This window comes from Amia ocellicauda, unplaced genomic scaffold (genome assembly GCF_036373705.1).
Source record: "Amia ocellicauda isolate fAmiCal2 unplaced genomic scaffold, fAmiCal2.hap1 HAP1_SCAFFOLD_63, whole genome shotgun sequence".
NCBI lineage: Eukaryota > Metazoa > Chordata > Actinopteri > Amiiformes > Amiidae > Amia > Amia ocellicauda.
This window is the reverse complement of record NW_027102993.1, coordinates 359,071-380,848: the sequence shown is the minus strand read 5'-3', so window position 1 is coordinate 380,848 and position 21,778 is coordinate 359,071. Positions and strand designations below refer to the sequence as shown.

The following is a 21,778-nucleotide window of genomic DNA, read 5'->3' as shown; positions in this document are numbered from 1 at the left end:
TGCAGCCAGGCCTCTTGGCATGCGGACACATTGTCCTGAATGCGCCCGATCTCATCAGATCTCGGAAGCTAAACGGGGCAGGGCCTGGTCAGTACTTGAATGTGAGAACTCGTGGAAATACCTGGTGCTGCAAGCTTTTTACGTCTCCTGGGTAACTTTATCATAGCTCTTCATTCTCTTTTTCTGTCTGGAGGAGATATAATTGAAGCATTGTACACGTACCCGGCTACTTTCAACACCCTTTGCAGCAGTGGTATTTTTCCCTCCATTTTTCTTTTTTCTTTTTTATTTTGCTGGAAGTTCCGTCAATACCCTCCAGCCTTTAAGAGACATCATGCAGCCAGGCCTCTTGGCATGCGGACACATTGTCCTGAACGCGCCCGAACTCATCAGATCTCGGAAGCTAAACGGGGCAGGACCTGGTCAGTACTTGAATGTGAGACCTCCTAGAAAAACCTGGTGCTGCAAGCTTTTTACTTCTCCTGGGTAACTTTATCGTAGCTCTTAATACTCTCTTTCAGTCTGGAGGAGATATAATTGAAGAATTGTACACGTACCCGGCTACTTTCAACACCCTTTCCTGCACTGATATTTTTCCCTCCATTTTTCTATTTTTTTTTTTTTTTTTAATGCTGGAAATTCCGTCAATACCCGCCAGCCTTTAAGAGACATCATGCAGCCAGGCGTCTCGGCTTGTGGCCACACCGTCCTGAACGCGCCCGATCTCGTCAGATCTCGGAAACTAAACGGGGCAGGACCTGGTCAGTACTTGGATGGGAGACCTCCTGGAAGTACCAGGTGCTGCAAGCTTTTTACGTCACCTGGGGAACTTCGTCGTAGCTTTTAATACTCTCTTTCTGTCTGGAGGAGATTTAATTGAAGAATTGTACACGTACCCGGCTACTTTCAACACCCTTTACTGCACAGATATTTTTCCCTCCATTTTTCTTTTTTCTTTTTTTTTTTTGCTGGAAGTTCCGTCAATACCCTCCAGCCTTTACGAGACATCATGCAGCCAGGCTGCTTGGCTTGCGGCCACACCGTCCTGAACGCGGTCGATCTCATCAGATCTCGGAAGCTAAACGGTGCAGGGCCTCGTCAGTACTTGGATGGGTGACCTCCTGGAAATACCAGGTGCTGCAAGCTTTTTCGTCTCCTGGGTAACTTCATCGTAGCTCTTAATACTCTATTTCTGTCTGGAGGAGATATAATTGAAGAATTGTACACGTACCCGGCTACTTTCAACACCCTTTGCTGCACTGATATTTTTCCCGCCATTTTTATTTTTATTTTTTATTTTTTCTGGAAGTTCCATCAATATCCGCCAGCCTTTAAGAGACATCATGCAACCAGGCATCTCGGCTTGCGGACACACAGACCTGAACGCGCCCGATCTCGTCAGATCTCGGAAACGAAACGGGGCAGGACCTGGTCAGTACTTGGATGGGAGATCTCCTGGAAATACCAGGTGCTGCCAGCTTTTTACGTCTGCTGGGTAACTTTATCGTAGCTCTTGATACTCTCTTTCAGTCTGGAGGAGATATAATTGAAGTATTGTACACGTACCCGGTTACTTTCAACACCCTTTGCTGCACTGATATTTTTCCCTCCATTTTTCTTTTTTCTTCATTATTTTGCTGGAAGTTCCGTCAATATCCTCCAGCCTTTAAGAGACATCATGCAGCCAGGCCTCTTGGCATGCGGACACATTGTCCTGAATGCGCCCGATCTCATCAGATCTCGGAAGCTAAACGGGGCAGGGCCTGGTCAGTACTTGAATGTGAGAACTCGTGGAAATACCTGGTGCTGCAAGCTTTTTACGTCTCCTGGGTAACTTTATCATAGCTCTTCATTCTCTTTTTCTGTCTGGAGGAGATATAATTGAAGAATTGTACACGTACCCGGCTACTTTCAACACCCTTTGCTGCAGTGGTATTTTTCCCTCCATTTTTCTTTTTTCTTTTTTAATTTTGCTGGAAGTTCCGTCAATACCCTCCAGCCTTTAAGAGACATCATGCAGCCAGGCCTCTTGGCATGCGGACACATTGTCCTGAACGCGCCCGAACTCATCAGATCTCGGAAGCTAAACGGGGCAGGACCTGGTCAGTACTTGAATGTGAGACCTCCTAGAAAAACCTGGTGCTGCAAGCTTTTACGTCTCCTGGGTAACTTCATCGTAGCTCTTTATACTCTCTTTCTGTCTGGAGGAGATATAATTGAAGTATTGTACACGTACCCGGCTACTTTTAACACCCTTTGCTGCACTGATATTTTTCCCTCCATTTTTCTTTTTTCATTTTTTTTTGCTGGAAGTTCTGTCAATACCCTCCAGCCATTTAGAGACATCATGCAGCCAGGCCTCTTGGCTTGCGGCCACACCGTCCTGAACGCGCCCGAACTCGTCAGACCTTGGAAACTAAACGGGCCAGGGCCTGGTTAGTACTTGAATGTGGGACCTCCTGGAAATACCTGGTTCTGCAAGCTTTTTACGTATCCTGTGTAACTTTATCGTAGCTCTTAATACTCTCTTTCTGTCTGGAGGAGATATAATTGAAGTATTGTACACGTTCCTGGCTACTTTCAACATCCTTTGCTGCACTGATATTTTTCCCTCCGTTTTTCTTTTTTTTTTTTTTTGCTGGAAGTTCCGTCAATACCCGCCAACCATTAAGAGACATCATGCAGCCAGGCCTCTCGGCTTGTGTCCACACCGTCCTGAACGCGCTCGATCTCGTCAGATCGCGTAAGCTGAACGGGGCAGGTCCTGGTCAGTACTTGGATGGGTGACCTCCTGGAAATACCAGGTGCTGCAAGCTTTATACGTCTCTTGGGTAACTTCATCGTAGCTCGTAATACTCTCTTTCAGTCTGGAGGAGATATAATTGAAGAATTGTACACGTACCCGGCTACTTTCAACACCCTTTGCTGCACTGATATTTTTCCCTCCATTTTTCTTTTTTCTTTTTTTTTTTGCCGGAAGTTCCGTCAATACCCTCCAGCCTTTAAGAGACATCATGCAGCCAGCTCTCTAGGCTTGCGGCCACACTGACCTGAACGTGCCCGATCTTGTCAGATCTTGGAAGCTAAACGGGGCAGGGCCTGGTCAATACTTGGATGGGAGACCTCCTGGAAATACCTGGTGCTGCAAGCGTTTTAGTCTCCTGAGTAACTTCATTGTAGCTCTTAATACTCTCTTTCTGTCTGGAGGTGTTATAATTGAGGATTTGTCCACGTACCCGGCTACTTTCAACACCATTTGCTCCACTGGTATTTTTCCCTCCATTTTTCTTTTTTTTGCTGGAAGTTCCGTCAATACCCGCCAGCCTTTAAGAGACATCATGCAGCCAGGCTTTTTGGCTTGCGGCCACACCGTCCTGGACGCACCCCGTCTCGTCAGATCTCGGAAGCTAAACGGGGCATGGCCTGGTCAGTACTTGGATGGGAGATCTCCTAGAAATACCAGGTGCTGCAAGCTTTTTACGTCTCCTGGGTAACTTCATCGTAGCTCTTAATACTCTCTTTCTGTCTGGAGGAGATATAATTGAAGAATTGTACACGTTCCCGGCTACTTTCAACACCCTTTCCTGCACTGTTATTTTTCCCTCCATTTTTTTATTTTTTTATTTTTTATTTTTTGCTGGAAATTCCGTCAATACCAGCCAGCCTTTAAGAGACATCATGCAGCCAGGCATCTCGGCTTGCGGCCACACCGTCCTGAACGTGCCCGATCTCGTCAGACCTTGGAAACTAAACGGGCCAGGGCCTGGTTAGTACTTGGATGGGTGACCTCCAGGAAATACCAGGTGATGCAAGCTTTTTACGTCTCCTGGGTAACTTCATCGTAGCTCTTAATACTCTTTATCTGTCTGGAGGAGATATAATTGAAGTATTGTACACTTTGTCTTAGGGACAGTCTGGCTAGCAGTGACTGAGTGGTTGACAGACGACAAGCAACGGAATGTTCGTGCTCTGTGATGTCATAGCAGTCAGCTGAGAGAGGCTCGTGATGTCATCGCTGAGCTGTCTGTCTGTCTGTCTGTCTGTCTCTCTCTCTCTCTTTCTCTCTCTCTCTCTCTCTCTCTCTTCCTCTCAATTCAATTCATTTGTATTGTCAAAGCAATTGGACATACATACATACATATATATATATATATATATATATATACATACATACATACATCCATACATGCTAGAAAGTCATTATAATGTTATCTTAAAGGCTAACTAAGCAGAACATATATCATTATAGAACAGAGTTCATAGGTCAACACATGGTTTTAGGGAACAGGCACGTAGGTCATACCGTTTGACAATGTCTCCAAGGTTCTCATCGTAAATAACAAACAGAAATCCAACTATCTTCTGGGCTGACCTTCTAGCTTGACCGTATCTTTCTTAAGTATACAAGAGAGAAAAACAGGTGTAAGAAAATAATTTCTAATTTTCCTTCTACACATATATACATACATACATACATATGTAGCGTTATGTTGGGTGTATTTGGATAAGAGCATTTGGGCTCTGAGCTGAAGCACTGATCTAAAGAAGACCTCTCCCCCCCCAAAGTTATCAGATTTCCTTAGCTCATCAGCTTGGAACTGGTTTGCATCAAAGTGACAGTTTTGGGGAGGATGGCACCGAGAAGAGGCCAAATAGTTTGGAATTCTGCTATGAGATGTCTGGAGAAAGGGGCCTGTAGGTGATAAAAACTCTTTGAAGTGGATGAGAGACGAAATCCCGACATAGAGCTACGAACCCAGGCCAACCGGCATTTCCAAAAGATGGCATGGATTGACATCAGTCATAAATAAAGCCTCCCTCCAATAGGACACTAGGGGCTGAAACCGAAATCCAATCTCAAGAACTCAGGGACCAATCACCTACTGATCTGACAGACTATAAGGAACAGCGGACAGTCTTTCTCTCTCTCTCTCTCTCACCTGAACCAGAAACTCGCTGCCACAGCTCAACCTGTAGCTCTGTTGCCAGAACCGGAATCAGAAACCAACCAAGTCTTTGCCGGCAACAGAAGAGTTAAACTGGGAGAAGGAGATTGAGCGAAGAATTATTTTAAAGGACTTTATTAAATAAATAACTTCACAGACCCACCTGATCAGTGGAGTTTTACAGCTGGACAATTGACTAAGTCGACTGAATACGAAAGTGTCAGTCACTTAAATAGCTATTTGAGTCTTAAGAAACTTGACCCTTGGAACAAACAGGGCCCTGCTTTCCTCAAAGACTTCGTCTTCAAGTAACTACGGTGGAACCATGCTTACAAAGAAGATTTTGTGCACAACCTTGGAGCCTTCAAACCAATGGAAAATCTGTTTGGAAAAGACTCTACATTCGCGAAACCCCAACTTCCAGGTGCATCGACTGAGTGGAAGTTCTTGGACAAAGCCGAACCGGACTGCCTTTGTTCCAAACCACACGGACCTCGTGCCGTGTGCTGTTATCTGAGCCCGAAGCCAGAGAGGCCTCTCTGCGACGAAGTTCACATAAGTTTAACAGTTTGGAGTTTGTGATTCATGACATTTGAGAAATCAATTAGAAATGTTAATCTGTGATTCATAACTCTAGAATGTGTAATATCATTTAGTTTTCTTAAATATAAATGTGAGTTGCATTAAACTGTTTTGTTGATAATTTTAGAAATAAAATCTGTCAACGCCGAGAAATATCTTCTCATTCCTGTTTAACTGTTTAGTCTGAAATTGACACAAGTTAATAGACATTAGATTATTGGTGGCCCTGCCTATCCTTAATCATTGAATAATAATCAGTTAAGGGAAATTGTGGTAACAAATAGGATCTTTCTCGGCACCTAAACGTAAATGAGACTGATATATATATAACGAGAAGTTACCTGACATAAATACTAACCTGCGTAGTTATTTAATGTCTGACTAATAATACTAACGAGAGACTCACCTTCGTCTTACTAACCGGTATTGTAGTCAATGTGTTTATAACCTTTTTTGTTTAACGATTTGTTAAACGGAATGTACGTGCTCTGTGATGTCATAGCAGTAAGCTGAGAGAGGCTCGTCATGTCATCGCTGAGCTGGCTGGCTGGCTCTCTGTGTGTGTGTGTGTGTGTGTGTGTGTGTGTCTCTCTGTCTGTCTGTCTGTCTGTCTGTCTCTCTCTCTCTTACTCTCTCTCTCTCCCTCTCAATTCAATTCATTTGTATTGTCAAAGCAATTGGACATGCATACATACATACATACATATATATGGAAAATAAACAATATGTGTACATCTCTTTCTGCATTAGTGGTGCCCTCACAGATGTGCAAGTTACATGACAGACAGACAGACAGACAAACACACACTTTCACACACAGACAGACAGACACAGACACACACAGACACACACACACATACTTTGACAGACAGACAGACAGACACACGCATATTATGGGTCTTTGTTGGGTAGTGAAATGGGTAGCATCAGTCGCAGTGTGGGTAATGTCAGGGAGCCAATCATAGTCCCCGTTATTTGCCTATCGTGGCGCAAAGCATTCTGGGAAAAGCAACTAAACACGTTTAGTCATGTATTTGTCCATAGTTTACACATGAGATGAACGAGACAGTATGACGTATTGAGCACCTGGGATTCCTCATGTGTATGTGAGGGGCAGAGGAACCGGATCCCAAGTGTGCGTCCCAGGTGCTATAGGTTTCAAAGCATGCAGGGGAATAGGCACCCCACCCTGACACCAAGAAGACTGGATAGGGAGATATAAATAGCAATGGGGAGACTCTTGTACTTGGTGTGGCTCTATCCATATAGTGGGGCCAGCAGGTGCAGCAATAGAAGCTCAGCCTGGGGAGATGGATTTAGCATTTCCTCTCCATTTTGATAACTATCCATAATCATTTCTGCAAAATACTTCTATGATACCTATGTATGTTTTTTACTTGTACTATATTATACTATCAAGTATCAGTGTACACATACAATGTGACCTGTTACATTAATACAGAGGCCACGGAAGGCCAGATCACTAATAGCCACTGTCCCCTGATATTACACTTTTTTACAATCACTTTGGCACTCATTTCAGAACCTTGATGTCATTTTTCAAAACTCTAGACACTAAACTCACACCCGATGATCAAAATGCACATTTTTCAAAACTCTAACACTTTTTTACAATTGCTTGGATACAATACACATCAACCTCAGATCATTTGTTCATTGAACTAAAATGACACAACTTAACATCAAAGTATTACCATTTCAAAATGCAATTCACACATTACATCTGAGATCACTGTCTATTCATTTCATTACAAAGATCTAACTATCAATTGATACAGCTGCTCAAAATGATAAGTGACTGTTGCATTACTCTTAATGCATAATTTTATGGAAACTGACAAACAATATTCCATGTTTCGATCATGAAAGTTTCAGGATAATGAGATCCATTGACATCAATAAACGAGGAGCATGAACCAGTTGGACTACATTATCTATGGATGTAATATTTCATCATCATTCATCATCATGTAGCACTTTTCCACACCATGTTTGCAGTGTGGAAGGAAAGTTAGAAATTTTTTCTCTAATACCTGTTTTTCTCTCTTGTATACTTAAGAAAGATAAGGTCAAGCTAGAAGGTCAGGCCAGAAGGTAGTTTGATTTCTGCTTGTTATTTACGATGAGAATCTTGGAGACAATGTCAAACAGTATGATTGAAGTGCCTGCTCCCTAATCCATGTGTTGATCTATGAACTCTGTCCTATAATGATATAAATTCTGCTTAGCTAACTTTTAAGATAACATAGTAATGACTTTCTGATTATAACCAGCTCTTTGATTTTTGTGTATAAAAGCTCTGACTGTTAAAATGAAGGCAGAGCGACTTTGGGATCTACTTGAGTCACTGTTCCTCTCCACGCTGCGTGTATTAAAGGCATTGCAACTAACGCTCCAACCTGGTTGAAGATGATTGTTCTTCCACATCAGATTTGACATTACTGTATGTATGCAGGCCCTTGTAATTGCTTTTCCAATACTGCCAACTGGTTATTGATGATTGATTTCACATTGTGGTACGAGTATCGAGTGAAATGAGTGCTATCCACCCCAGCAACACAGTGATAACATGGAGCCGGCAAGTCATCCAGGTCACAATAGAGGTCAAGCAGTGGGAGGAGGAAGACGTGGTGGTCAAAGGAATGGAAGGGGACATGCACCCCTTCTGAGAGGTGGTCGTGGGCCTCGTCATAGAGGAGGGCTTAGGCCTCACCAGAGAGGCAGCCATGGGCCTCATTTGAGAGGTGTTGGGGGAACGTGGTAGAGGACAAGGCCACGGACCAGACAGCGGCAGCAACAGCAAATAGTGTCCAGTGAAATCCGAGAAATAGTTGTAGAGCATGTTGTAAATCATGGCATGACCATGACTGAGGCAGCTACAATGATTCAATCAAACCTCAGAATCAACTCAGGATCAACTGTGGCCTCAATCATCAGAAATTTCCGTACTGAGAAGCGGCAAGTCTTCAGCATGCACTAAACATTAGGCTACTCTCAATTGTCAAATGACTGTATACTGCATACCAATGTGTAGCACAGAGTATAGTGTGCCTTTTGAAAGAAATGCAGACAGAGTGAAGCAGCTGATGACTGAGTATGTTCAGGTATGTTCAGTTTCAAGATGCCTCTTGTGAAAAATGGTTGTGAGAACCTGAACCTGAACACAGGGCTGATGGAAATTCAGAAGTACAGTAATCAATCCTTTGTTTTACACTAAGCCAGGTGAGGAACACTGCAGTTGACATTTTACTGTAGTTTTGTTCTTTTTTGTAGCTAATTATTGTTGCATGGCTTCAAAGAAACCTATGGTGTGATTTGATTGTATTGCATCAATACATTTCAGATTTTGTTCAATGATTCCACTGTGTCTGTAGTATTCTCTCTACTAGTCCTTTTACAGTGATGTATTTATATGTAGTACCATAATGAAACATGTATCACATATTTTGTACTACAATATTTAATGATTGTACGAACAACTACACAGTGAAACTATCGGTATCTTCTGTGTGGGTGATCTAAATAAATGTTACTATGGTATTTCATGATAAATGAATTATTTGAACCAACAAGTCTGCAAGTGCAAGGTTTCTTTAAAGATATGAATGCACAATGCAATGTTTTGAACATTGGACAGCCTGTGTTACAAGTGATGACCGTTTTGAGTTTTGTGTCTAGAGTTTTGAAAAATGACATCAAGGTTCTGAAATTAGTGACAAAGTGATTGTAAAAAACTGTATATTCATCCTATTTAATGTGCTCTTTTAAAATGTACTTTTCTTTTTTATGTTGCCATTTCTGTTCTACCAATGTTTCAGTTGTTAGCCAAAGATTGACAGAGTACATCTCATACACACAGGCCAGACAGCAAGGATTTCTTTTTGAAATTCAATTACAAATGCTGCATGAACTCATCAATACGATTAGAGCTCCTGAAAGCAATATAACTAACTCACTCTACAGCATCTCATTAGCAGTGAAAAGAAACCAAGAAAGTTGGGACAGTCGACTGTTTACCACTATGTAACATCACCTTTTCTTTTAATAACACTTATTAAGCACTTGGGCACTGAAGACACCACTTGGTTAAGTTTAGCAAGTGGGATTTCCCCCCATTCATCCATTATGCATTTCCTCAGCTGCGCAACTGCACAGGGCCTTCGTTGTCTTAATTTGCACTTCATAGTGCGCCACACATTCTCAATTCGGAGACAGGTCAGGACTGCAGGCAGGCCATGCTAGCACCCGCACTCTCTGCCTATGCAACCATGCGCTTGAAATCTGGGCAGAATGTGGTTTGGCGTTATCCTGCTGAAAAATGCAGGGATGTCCCTGGAAAAGACGATGTCTGGATGGCAGCATATGTTGCTCCAAAATGTGTACATCTCTTTCTGCAAAAATGGTGCCCTCACAGATGTGCGAGTTACATGACAGACAGACACTCATACACACTGTCACACCCACACACACACACACACTTTCACAGACAGACACACGCACACACACTCACTTTCACACAGAGACAGACACACAAACACAGAGACAGACACACACACACTCACTTTCACACAGAGACACACAAACACATACACTTTCACACAGACACACACACACATACATACATACATACATACATATATAAGGAAAAGAAACAATACATTTAAAAATCACAAAAAGATGTAATAAAGTACAGAAAATCTAAATGTAATAAAATGTGATCTTTAATACACACAAATATGTATGGCTGGTCGGATGCGTCTTGGACTCGGGTTCCTCTTCATTACGTATAATGCTTTTGCCTTTTGCTATAGCTTTCCGTGGAGGGGATCGTGGGTGAGTTTGTACCATTCTTGGGAGGCTCTGCCTTGTTGGGGCGGAGCTGTGATCCAGGTGAACAGCAGATCGGACATAGGTGGGCATGTGGGCGGAGGAGGAAGGCCGGTCAAGCAAATAAGCTTGCTAAGGTACGCAGCAGCAGCAAGCAGCCCCACCATCCAGTCAGCCAGCCAGTCTGGCTGGCAGTGACTGAGTGGTTGACAGACGGCAAGCAACGGAATGTACGTGCTCTGTGATGTCATAGGAGTCACCTGAGAGAGATGTTTGTGATGTCATCGCTGAGCTGGCTGGCTCTGTGTGTCTTGCTGGCTGTGTGTGTGTGTGTGAGAGAGAGAGAGACTTTTTGACTTTTATCAGACTTCATTGCCTGTTTGCAACACGCAATAATTCATACAAAAGAAAATAAATAAATAAATAAAAAATAGTGTTCCCCTTTGTTTGTCTCCCCCCAACAAGCATTAACTCCGCCACTGATCTGTACACTTTTAAAGAAAGCAACCCAATACACACAACAAAACAACCATCAAATACTAAACCCTATAAATGAATTACATAATAAAAACCAACTCCCCGTCATACAATTCACAAAGGGCATCATTAATACACCAGACCTGTTCAAAACTCTCCAAATCATTCATCAGCCTGTAATAGTTAAACTCTAGTCTGACTCTGCACTTGACCAGCATGGCAAACACTCTCACTGCATCCTCACTGCCCTCCCCACACACTCTGTTCTTCCTAGTCTTATAGACGGCCATTTTAGCCTGGCCCAGCAAGAAGTTTACCAGCTGGTCCACATGTTTGGTCCTTCTGGTGTATCGCGCCCCTAAAATAAAAACCTTTGTGTTAAAAATCAGGTTAAGATCAGTAAAAAGACGAGTTAAAAGACTAAAAATGGGTGACAACCGAGAACAAGTGCTGAAACAGTGAAACACGGTCTCTCTCTGAGCACAGAATGGGCAGGCGTCGGACACAGCAGGGTTAAGAACAGTAATAAAAGAATTGACAGCAATAATGGTGTGTAACACCCTCCACTGCAGATTGCCAGCTCTCTTATTGAGGGGGGCTTGTACAGGCTTCTCCAGGCGGGCGCAGTGTCTTCCCCCAGCCCCAGCCTGTAAAGTAATTTTAGGAATCACAAAGAAACAGTTGAAAGTGTTAAATAAGTATTTTGATGCACCATATTAATTTAGGAAATTTACATGTTGTTTTTCATCAGCTTCTGTATCTGATGGCTCCACATCACTGGCTGGATTGACAGCAACGACACTCTAAAAAAAGAAGTGTTAAGTTTGAGCATTCAGGACTTGTTTTGAAGATCCTGAATATCACTGGTCCACAATTTATCTGTGAAACTATGGGTTAATCTCCATATACAAAATACTTTTCACACACACTTTAAATTTACAACTAAATTTACATGTTGATGTCTTTCGTCAGCTTCTGTATTTGATGGCTCAATATAACTGGTTGCATTAACAGCAACGGCACACTACAAGAAAATAACATTATATTTAAACATTCAGGACTGGTTTAGCATCACCTCGAATATCCCTAGCCCTTGAGGTCGATTGTTATTGTGGTCTTCAAGACCAGTGCTTCTCAACCTTAGTCCTGGAGGAGGCCCACTGTCTGCTGATTTTCATTACAACAACATTGTAGGTTATATCAGTGACTGTGGTCCTAAAGTACCCCTATGCCTGCTGTTTTTTTTCCAGTTGAGCTCTTAATTACCTAATTGGCTTAACTGAAGCCATTTAACCCTTTTCCCAGGTCTTTGGTTGTTGATGAGTTACAAAGAGCTGGATTGTGGCCCGCCATGACTGGAAGTGAAGAACACTCACTCTAGGCCTTTAACTTAATGTTCATATGTAGGGGCCTATCCATCTGATTTGTTTTTGCACATTTATTAACAGAAAAATTGATGGTACGTGAAATCATCTGAGCTGAAAAATATAATGTTCCACCAATAATAAAATAAATGTATTAATTAAAATTATAGAGATAATAGAATGTTCACAGATTATTAGTTCAGAAAACAAAATATTTTTTTATATCTTAAATAGAATTAACACTCAAATCAGTTGTAGGGTAAACAAGGTCTATTTTTTGGATTGATTTTATAATTATACATGTATGGCTGCATGAAGCTTACCTGAGAATCTGATATTTTAGTAACTTTGTTGCTTCTTGTTGGGTAGTCCACGTTTGCCGCCGTTCTTTTTCTGTAAATGTAAATCAAAAGGCAATAATTACATACTGTAATTAAAATACAAAAAGTATAAACATTGTATTATTATTTTTGTATCCTGTTTCTCCATCTCGATGCTGTTCTTTTTGGAATTGCATATCTAGGTTTACTTAAATACTGTTTATAAGATTGTAAACTCATCATCCAAATTTCTTCATTTGCCAAACTTTATGTAGTGCGCTTGCAGTTTCAGAAGAAGAAAAAAAACTGTAACTGATGGGATATGTAGTACTTTATACTCGAGTGGTCTATGCGATTACACCCTGTTGGTGTTATTAAGAACGCCAAGTACCAGAATGCAGAGCGGGACTGTTTTTTGTGCCGTGACTTGTCGGGGGAAAAAGGCGCAGAAAAAACGGACGAGAAGGTGAAGGTAGTATGGCGGTGATGCACGCGTTGGTGAAGTGGGAAAGCGGGGTCGACAAAGACTCTTACAGCGTGATTCCCACTGCTTGCTTTCGCAATTTTGATTTATTCAGCATTGCTGATGATGACGAAGAGACGACTCGAAACTTCAGAGCAGAGTGGAGAGACACGAACAAACCTCCAAAAGGTGGATGGCCTGTCCATGAAGCGCAGATCATTATGACTGGTAACAATGTTTATTTAAAAAAAAAAAACATTAAAGTCTTTACATGCTATTTGATATATACAATCACAGTATATTTGAAATGAATGTTTAAGTTATTAATGTGTTGTACTTCTAACATACTCTTATAACATGGTAGGTGGTGGTGAGGGCGCTAAAAACTCGTCATACTTGACTGGCATTTGTAAGAACGATTTATTGTGTGTTGTGCTTTACAATAAAATCCCCCAAATCACAAAATAAATTAAACCAGATATAATTTAACTTCAGTTTTGATTCAGTGTTGGCTGTTCATCTTAATTTGTATGGTCAAAGCACAGTATTTTTATGACAAATAAATATAATCCCCAAATATCTGTGGACATAATGCAGGGTTTTATTTATTTTATTTTTATTTTAGGAAAAGAAGGCGAACTAAGAAGAAAACTTAATGACCTAACAAAAATGCCCTGTCCTAAAATGAAGAGAGTACCTAAACCAAACAAAAAACTTCAAATTTCAGATGATAGTGACCTTGATGAACCACAGTTACCGGTGAGATAATTACTGCAAATATTAAATAAATGTATTGCAGGATTGTTTTTTTTTAATCATATTCATATATATATATATTTTCATTTTAAACTCTTTTCCTCTCTGAATACAGCACAGAATAAGAAAGAAAACCGATGGAGCTTCAAGAATTAGATCCCGTCATATTCTACAGACATTTAAAGAGTCCAGTGAAGTTGAGCTACAGCAAAATGTTAAGCAGCTCGAAAAGGAAAACACAAGACTTAAAAATGAAAACCAATGTCTTCGAAACCGTATGGTTGATGGTAAGTTTTTTTATTTATAGCAAATAATTCCTTACCTTGATAAATGTTATTCTTCAGTAATTTAGATTCCAGAGTAATGTATTATAGTTGATCATACTGAAGTAATCTAGAACCACAATACAGACTCTTAATGTGCACTGTCTAATAGTTTAATAATACTGATTATTAAATAAAGTTTTTCAACATAACTTCATAATCCTACATTAATGACTATATGCATTACATTAGACCTGGTAATTCTTGTATTTTATCTTTTTTATTTTTTTCGTAGCTAATGTTAATGACCCACAAAAAGGTCAGTTTGCCAATAACATAGAGCAAGTCTCTCAAGTATAATTGCAGGCATTGATGGTTTTGTTTTCACTTTGTATTAAATATATTACTAGAAATGATTATCATTTAATACTAAGGTTTTTTTCTCCAGAGATTCCAGACCTTTTGGACAATCTGAAAAAAATTGTAACAAAAGCCACATTTATCAGCAATGAAGACAAAAGTGTGTCACCATCAAGTGGTTCTGACAGCCCCACAGCAAATTGTTCTGAATCTGACAAAGAATCACCAAAACAGGTATAACACTCTTGGTCTACAATATTACAAAGACAAGGTAAAAATATATATATTGAAAACAAATATTGGTTGTAAACAATCTAATGATGCTACATTATCAGTTATATTCATAGTTAAAGTTAATAATAAGAATGTAATTGAATTATGGGTGTCACAGATTCACTGACTTTATTATGTCTGTAAATTAATAAACTTAGAATTGAGACATACTGTGGTCTTTAATAACACATTTCTGTAACAAAATCACAGCCTTACTGATAATGTATTCCACTTAACATAATATAAGAATAGTTTGGGGATAAACTTGTTTTTTATTTACCATTGTCTTTTAGGTGGAAAAGTTCCCAGGCACTGGAGTTTACATTGACAAACTGTCCTGGATCCTTGCAGAGAGGTGCAGCACGAATACGTCATATGCAAGAACCCTGACGGTTGCTGTCTTTGACTTTCCAACATTACTAAAGAGCAATCTTCGTGGTGGTGGCAGCAAGAGAGATCCAACTTCGGAGACATTAAGATCCTCATTGATGTTATTGAGGATCATATACAGCTGCCTTCGGAAGGACACGACGTGTTTCAGTTGCGGGGCTTTGCAGCCCAGCGGGACCCTCTTAATGCCGGACATCAGCTGCCCGAGCCGGTGCGGATGAACGGAGGGACGTTAGACAGCGTTACCTTCCGGGCAGGAGCAGCGAGCGGCAACACCGGGGTGAAAGTGTCGTCTAACACTGTGCCATTAGCCACTAGCTGATTGAGCAGATCAGTGGTTTTTAAGAAGATAACAATGGCAGCAGACTTGATATTTTCACACCCTGCTACCTCCCCAACCGCTAACACACACTGCTCTAGGGGGCAGAACTGCACCGGAGCGATCTTGACTCCATGGCGTCGGGTCAGTTTTTCAAAAGACGCATTCAGGGGGTCCGACCCCCCGACCCGGGAAGAACTACCGGTACTCCCCCCTCCCCTCCCCTGTTCCCCCACAATAAGAAAAGCACTGAAAACAGAAGACAAAATAAACAAACTGAAAAAAGTAAAGCAACAAAAAAACGCAGCCAAAGGACAGAGCTCTCAGCAGCACTCCCGCTCACTGCAGACCCCTCCCACACACTCCCAGCTGAGAGAGAGAGAGAGAGTGTTAGTGTCTGTCTCTCTCTCTCTCTCTGTAGATGCATCATAGGGAACATATGTAACAATCTCTCTTTTTGTTTACCAAAAATGAGAATGAACGTATTTCAAGTGGGTGTTGCCTTGGTTGGAAACGTTTTAAGATTATTTATGAAGTGTAAAGTGGATTTGTCTCAGTTCTCCGTAGTTTTCAATGTATGTGCCATTCAGTAGCGTTCATGTTACAGATGTGCCCTATGCAGTGGTAGGGTCAATAAAATGTCAGTAAAACTTTATTTTAGCAATTATGGAGGGGAAGAACTGCAAATAGCGGGTCCCCACTAATTATCTAACTTACCAACAACGTTTCAAATTAGGTCTTGCGAAGCTGCCAAATAATGCTGTATAATCGTATGTGTCTTCATACACCGGCTGCTATAGTCTGATAGCTTTGATTATATATATATATTTTCTCGTGAACCACAAATGCTATTTGCTTGATTTTTACAGAGTATGTTATAAATACCATTCTTATGAAGCCTGACAAATTGTATGCTGTAATTATGAATATTTTCAAATCATTTGTTTGTTTTTCCTAACATGTTACAAATGTTCCCTATGTGAAAGATGCATTATATCTTAATAACGTCTAAACAATTAAAGATATACAGATTATTATTTTCGGTAAAGTTATAACACATTGCTATTAACTATGTGTGTCAGTAAAAGTTTAAAAAATCCTAATAATTTTTTATTGATCCTGCAAAATAGGTGTTTAGGGAACATTTGTAACATTAGGGTTACGATTTGCCATAGACGCGGAATGAGTTTGATTGTGATGTTAAATGGGGTTTAAAGACGCAGTCGCCTCGGTGCTGATTACTATTGCTGTGTTTCTCCACTTCTACTCCATGCTTGGGAACGCCCACATCCAGTGACGTCAAAACCGGTGGAAAAGCGGGCCGGTTCAAAAAAGATCAGCTGGATCCCAGGCCGAGCAGCAGCTCCGGCTCCAGCACCGGCACCATGTCGCTGGAAAAGCGCTAAGTGAGCTCACAGTGAGCTCAGTGTAATGTCTGCTCTGGTGAGCTCACAGTGTGACCTAGTCGTGAGTTCACGTCTTCACTGGGTAGTCCATGACAACTTAATTGACTCAATTCTTGGGCTTAATTGGTCAAAATGACCATTGGTTGAAGGTACTCAGGGACTGATGTGTAGAGAGACTTATTAAACCTGCAGGATTGTGGTTTTCCCAGAACAGAATTAACCAGTGTAGCGTTATGTTGGGTGTATTCTGATAAGAGCATTTTAGCTCTGAGCTGAAGCACTGATCTAAAGAAGACCTCTCCCCCCCAAATTTATCAGATTTCCTTAACTCATCAGCATGTGAACTGGTTTACATCAAAGTGACAGTCTTGGGAGGATGGCACCGAGAATGGGCCAAATAGCTTGGAATCCCTGCTGTGAGATGTCTGGGGAAGGGGGCCTGTAGGAAATAAAAACTCTTTGAAATGGACGAGAGCCGAAATCCCGACACAGAGCTACGAACCCGTGCCAACCGGCATTTCCAAAAGATGGCATGGATTGACATCAGTCATAAATCAAGCCCCCCTGCAATAGGACACTGGGGGCTGAAACCGAAATCCAATCTCAAGAACTCAGGAACCAATCACCTATTGATCTGATAGACTATAAAGGACAAACACGGCCTTTCTTTCTCTCTCTCTCTCACCTGAACCAGTAACTCGCTGCCACAGCTCAACCTGTAGCTCTGTTGCCCGAACCGGAACCAGAAACCAACCAAGTCTTTGCCGGCAACAGAAGAGTTAAACTGGGAGAAGGAGATTGAGCCGTACAAAGAATTCTTTTAAAGGACTTTATTAAATAAAGAACTTTACAGACTGCGCTGCCCGCCTGTGCCCACCTGATCAGTGGAGTTTTACAGCTGGACAAATGACTAAGTCGACTGAATACGAAAGTGTCAGTCATTTAAATAGCTATTTGAGTTTTAAGAAACTTGACCCTTGGAACAAACAGGGCCCTGCTTTCCTCAAAGACTTTGTCTTCAAGTAACTACGGTGGAAACCTGCTTACAAAGAAGATTTTGTGCACAACCTTGGAGCCTTCAAACCAGTGGAAAATCTGTTTGGAAACGACTCTACTTTCGCGAAACCCCAACTTCCAGGTGCATCGACTGAGTGGAAGTTCTTGGACAAAGCCGAACCGGACTGCCTTTGTTCCAAACCACACGGACCTCGTGCCGTGTGCTGTTATCTGAGCCCGAAGGCAGAGAGGCCTCTCTGCGACGAAGTTCACATAAGTTTAACAGTTTGGAGTTCATGATTCATGACATTTGAGAAATCAATTAGAAATGTTAATCTGTGATTCATAACTCTAGAATGTGTAATATCATTTAGTTTTCTTAAATATAAATGTGTGTTGCATTAAACTGTTTTGTTGATAATTTTAGAAATAAAATCTGTCTACGCCGAGAAATATCTTCTCATTCCTGTTTAACTGTTTAGTCTGAAATTGACACAAGTTAATAGACACCAGATTATAGGTGGCCCTGCCTATCCTTAATCATTGAATAATAATCAGTTAAGGGAAATTGTGGTAACAAGTAATGATAGGATCTTTCTCTCCACCTAAACGTTAATGAGACTGATATATATATATAACGAGAAGTTACCTGACATAAATACTAACCTGCGTAGTTATTTAATGTCTGACTAATAATACTAACAAGAGACTCACCTTCATCTTACTAACTGGTATTGTAGTCAATGTGTTTATAACCTCTTTTGTTTAACGATTTGTGTTATCATATGCGATCCCATGGTCTTTGATTTGGTCACGGAAGTGATTTGTCTTTGATTTGTTGATATAGAGTTGAATTTTAATTAGTTTTTCCCTTTTGTATAATTAGTGTAGTGCTACATTTAGTCTTTGTTTTGAATAAATTTGACAATTTATATCTTTGGAATTGGTGTCTGCGTCCAATTATTACAGAAATTGAGTTCTACAAGATTCCAGGATTCGTGATAAGGTGATACTATAAATTCACTTCTTTAATTGAAATTTATAAGTGTACCTTACGCTACAGGTGGAACGGGAGCTTCGTGCCCTGGATGTGCATCCCACAAATCTCCATCAACTGCAAGATGCTATCCTATCAATATGGGCCAACATTTCTAAAGAATGCTTTCAGCACCTTGTTGAATCAATGCCACGTAGAATTAAGGCAGTTCTGAAGGCGAAAGGGGGTCAAACACAGTATTAGTATGGTGTTCCTAATAATCCTTTAGGTGAGTGTATATGGAAAAGGAACAATATGTGTACATCTCTGCATATGGTGCCCTAACAGATGTGCAAGTTACATGACAGACAGACACTCACACACACTTTCAAAGACAGACAGACAGACAGACACTCACACACACTTTCACACACTCACTTTCACAGACAGACAGACACAGACACAGACACACTCACTTTCACACAGAGACAGGCACATTTTCACACAGAGACAGACACACAAACACACACAAACAGACACAGACACATACTTTGACAGACAGACAGACAGACAGACACACGCATATTATGGGTCTTTGTTGGGTAGTGAAATGGGTAGCATCAGTCGCAGTGTGGGTAATGTCAGGGAGCCAATCATAGTCCCCGTTATTTGCATATCGTGGCGCAAAGCATTCTGGGAAAAGCAACTAAACACGTTTAGTCATGTATTTGTCCATAGTTTACACATGAGATGAACGAGACAGTATGACGTATTGAGCACCTGGGATTCCTCATGTGTATGTGAGGGGCAGAGGAACCGGATCCCAAGTGTGCGTCCCAGGTGCTATAGGTTTCAAAGCATGCAGGGGAATAGGCACCCCACCCTGACACGTATATAAGATTGGATAGGGAGATATAAATAGCAATGGGGAGACTCTTGTACTTGGTGTGGCTCTATCCATATAGTGGGGCCAGCAGGTGCAGCAATAGAAGCTCAGCCTGGGGAGACTGGATTTAGCATTTCCTCTCCATTTTGATAACTATCCATAATCATTTCTGCAAAATACTTCTATGATACCTATGTATGTTTTTTACTTGTACTATATTATACTATCAAGTATCAGTGTACACATACAATGTGACCTGTTACATTAATACAGAGGCCACGGAAGGCCAGATCACTAATAGCCACTGTCCCCTGATATTACACTTTTTTACAATCACTTTGGCACTCATTTCAGAACCTTGATGTCATTTTTCAAAACTCTAGACACTAAACTCACACCCGATGATCAAAATGCACATTTTTCAAAACTCTAACACTTTTTTACAATTGCTTGGATACAATACACATCAACCTCAGATCATTTGTTCATTGAACTAAAATGACACAACTTAACATCAAAGTATTACCATTTCAAAATGCAATTCACACATTACATCTGAGATCACTGTCTATTCATTTCATTACAAAGATCTAACTATCAATTGATACAGCTGCTCAAAATGATAAGTGACTGTTGCATTACTCTTAATGCATAGTTTTATGGAAACTGACAAACAGTATTCCATGTTTCGATCATGAAAGTTTCAGGATAATGAGATCCATTGACACCAATAACCGAGGAGCATGGTTTCTTAGGGTTACCATAGACTTGACTGTGTCTTCTTGTTTGTGAAGGAACAGGACTGTGTTTTCCTGTCTGGGTTCCCGCAGGCTTAAGTGGGTTTGACCTACTATTAGAAAAAAAAAAAAAAAGGAGCGCTAATTAATTGTTCAATATCTGATACGCCGGTGATAATATAAAATAACGTGTTTATAGTTTATAGAAGTTTATAGTGTTTATGGTAAATGAAGAAAAGTCATTAAGTTATATACAAGTTCTATAAATGCAAACATTGAAAAGCATGTTTGTTGTTATTCCTATATAGGATTTAGTATTATTTGTGTTTTCTTGTTTTTTGCTATGTTTTCTCCCCTGTCGTTTATTGTTATTTTGCGGGCTTGCACGCCTTGGTTGTTGTGTACAAAACGATACATAGAAAATGGGAAAACGTGTTACTGTGTGGGAACAGCTCTAGTAAGACGGGCGACCCGCCACTTAAAGGTACACATGTAAGGTACATGTATGATAACTATGGAGTGAAGCGGTGCGTTTGACTGGACAATAGGTGACAGAAAATTAAGGTTTCCAGAAGATGGGACTTTTGATTCAGATAGACTTGAGCACCTAAAAACGGTTTTGCAAAATAGGAATACAAAGCATTAAGAAATGAGAAACCAAAGCTAGCTATCTTAAAACATTTGTTAGAGAAAAGAAAGAAAAGACAACAGGCATAATTCAATCTGAATGCCCCGAAGACAAATTAAAAATATATATATATGTTTTTCAGTATAAATGACAGTCCTCAAGATACTGAAGGAAAATTACTAGATAAGTAATAAATAAGGGTAGTTTGAGACACTGCAGGTCAATATAACATGCCAACCAAAACCATGGTATCTGAATTTACTATGGATACAAATTAATATGTGTCTCTTTGTATGTTTGTACGTTTTCAGTTTGCGCAAGGTAAATGTCCATATTTTGACTTTTTCATGTACTGTATAGTCCAGAATATGACTAAGAGAGTCATAAGTCACAAATAGTTACAGAATGATAGCTAAAAAACGCCAGTTAAATATGTTGTAATAACAGACCTACAAGAAAGTCAGCATTTAACTGTACACAGAATGCTATTGCAAACAGAAATAATAATACAAAATTAAGTTATTTAAATAGGTCTTACGAATACAGAAGTTAAAAGTAACATGTTAGAAATGGAATTAGAGCCAAATTTAGAAATAGGAATCCGAGGCAACCACAAACATTCGGTGAAGGTTTCTTACATATTGATAAATAGATAACCAGATACTCCAGGAAATTAACGATGTGCTCATTTGGAAGCTATGAGTTCCACAATGAAGAGTTTTTAAATCCCTAGTAATAGATCCCTAAATACAATGTGTAGGTAAGAAATTAACTATTGATCAGTTCAA

At 40.4% G+C, this 21,778-nt stretch overlaps 1 non-coding gene and 12 pseudogenes across 1 annotated transcript; all 13 read left to right on the top strand.

The window, feature by feature from the left end:
- The first annotated feature begins 17 nt into the window (after positions 1 to 17).
- On the top strand, positions 18 to 136 carry LOC136740088 (uncharacterized; annotated as a pseudogene).
- Positions 137 to 352: 216 nt separating this feature from the next.
- Positions 353 to 471, top strand: LOC136740212 (uncharacterized; annotated as a pseudogene).
- A 220-nt stretch (positions 472 to 691) lies between these two features.
- Positions 692 to 810, top strand: LOC136739998 (uncharacterized; annotated as a pseudogene).
- A 217-nt stretch (positions 811 to 1,027) lies between these two features.
- On the top strand, positions 1,028 to 1,146 carry LOC136740070 (uncharacterized; annotated as a pseudogene).
- Positions 1,147 to 1,361: 215 nt separating this feature from the next.
- LOC136740205 (uncharacterized) lies at positions 1,362 to 1,480 on the top strand (annotated as a pseudogene).
- A 216-nt stretch (positions 1,481 to 1,696) lies between these two features.
- Positions 1,697 to 1,815, top strand: LOC136740086 (uncharacterized; annotated as a pseudogene).
- Positions 1,816 to 2,032: 217 nt separating this feature from the next.
- LOC136740211 (uncharacterized) lies at positions 2,033 to 2,151 on the top strand (annotated as a pseudogene).
- Positions 2,152 to 2,365: 214 nt separating this feature from the next.
- Positions 2,366 to 2,484, top strand: LOC136740185 (uncharacterized; annotated as a pseudogene).
- Positions 2,485 to 2,697: 213 nt separating this feature from the next.
- LOC136740168 (uncharacterized) lies at positions 2,698 to 2,816 on the top strand (annotated as a pseudogene).
- Positions 2,817 to 3,032: 216 nt separating this feature from the next.
- Positions 3,033 to 3,151, top strand: LOC136740133 (uncharacterized; annotated as a pseudogene).
- Positions 3,152 to 3,356: 205 nt separating this feature from the next.
- Positions 3,357 to 3,475, top strand: LOC136740123 (uncharacterized; annotated as a pseudogene).
- Positions 3,476 to 3,696: 221 nt separating this feature from the next.
- Positions 3,697 to 3,815, top strand: LOC136740031 (uncharacterized; annotated as a pseudogene).
- Positions 3,816 to 10,310: 6,495 nt separating this feature from the next.
- Positions 10,311 to 10,425, top strand: LOC136740244 (U5 spliceosomal RNA). Its single transcript, XR_010813082.1, has one exon. It is a non-coding gene; the product is annotated as a U5 spliceosomal RNA (small nuclear RNA).
- The last annotated feature ends 11,353 nt before the right edge of the window (positions 10,426 to 21,778 follow it).